The following is a 1,518-nucleotide window of genomic DNA, read 5'->3' as shown; positions in this document are numbered from 1 at the left end:
GTTCCCAGCCTTACAGGTGAGTAAGGAAGGTCACTTCTTGGCAGGCCTAGGAACCTCAGGATGTCTTGTGGACCTCAAGAAGAGAGAAATTAATCCAAATCTGTCGGTACTACAGGAAGATCTGGGAAACCCTGCTTGACTTCCCAGCCTCACAAGTGTTTAAAAGTCTAACCTGATTCCCCTGCAAGACCCCATTGCAGTGGCCCCGATACCCATCACTGGCCCCTTGAATGAAGTCTGCCTTACCATTCTTTCGAATAAGTTTCTCTTTAACACATCTGTCTCCTCATCTCTGGGCAGACCCAGGTGTCCCCGTCCGAGGAGGATGGCTTCTGGTCCTTCCCCAGCTCAGGGCCCCTCATCTGCCATCTGACCCCCAGAGTGGGTCTCGAGCTAGAGACACACCCATACTTAGGCTCTGTCCCCACAATATTGTGTCCCTCTGTGTCCTGGTCATGTTTCTTTAGCCGTTGCTGCCCTTAGCCTGCCATCCCCACATGCAGCCCCTTGCCCTGCCAGAGGCTGCTGCCCAACACTGGCTGAGCCTCTGCCTGCCAGGACCAGGCATGCTGGGGCCGGGGGCTCAGAGATGCTGGTCTGGCCCTACAGACGTCCACACGCCCAGCACATCCCCATCTCATAACCCTCAAGTCCCTCAGGGAAGGTTAGAGCTGGCTGCTGGGTCCAGGTCACTGCTTGGGTGCCTGGGTCCCCAGGCACCCAATGGGCTTTTCCTGTGTGCCCTGAGACAGGAGCACTGGGGTGAGCCAGGTTTCTGGAGGGAAGAGGAGTAGCAGCGAGGGGAGAAGCCCTCCAGAGCCGTGCGTCCACATGGCTGGTCCTCCTGTCTGCCCACAGGAACGAGGGCAGGCAGGGAGGGCGGTGGGCTCCCTGGGGCAGGTGAGGGGCATCTCCCTTCACGTCTCTTGCTCTTTGTCCTTGTGGACAAGTGGCCCGGGAATGGGGATAGGGCTGGCACTGCTCAGGAGTCTGGCCAGGCTGGGGACAAGAGCTGGAAGCTTGCACATATGGCCTTCCTCACACTGCGTGGGTAGCGGACATTGGCTCACTGACCCCCAGCCTCCAGATGTCAGAGGACCCCTTTGATGCATCCTCATGGCTTCATGGCCACTGAGAAGCCCAGCTCACAGTGGCAGATGGGGGCAGACAGACACGTCATCTGCTTTCGGAAAATAGAAGTCTCGCAGTCCACAGTGGAGGTGAGCTCTGGCTGCAGTCTGCCAGCAGTGGCTGCCAAGCCCAGAGCCCTGGGGTCAGGTGAGGTGACAGACACCCTGCAGAAGCCCTGGCTCTCCTTCCCACCCTGGGAGTTGGACTAGGCATCGTGGTGACAGAGGCCCTCTGCTAGCACCCTCTCCAGGGAGCGTCTTGGTGTTTGAGGCATTCTGTTCCTGCCACAGACACACCCAAGCGGGCAGGGACACTGCGAGCTCATTGCTGGCTTTAAGGCAAAGGGGGAAGCTGGCATCAATTCTCTCTGCGGATGTGCTCTGTGGC

The sequence above is a fragment of the Pteropus alecto genome, unplaced genomic scaffold (genome assembly GCF_000325575.1).
Source record: "Pteropus alecto unplaced genomic scaffold, ASM32557v1 scaffold223, whole genome shotgun sequence".
Lineage (NCBI taxonomy): Eukaryota > Metazoa > Chordata > Mammalia > Chiroptera > Pteropodidae > Pteropus > Pteropus alecto.
The sequence above is the reverse complement of the archived record's forward strand: the minus strand, read 5'-3'. Positions refer to the sequence as shown.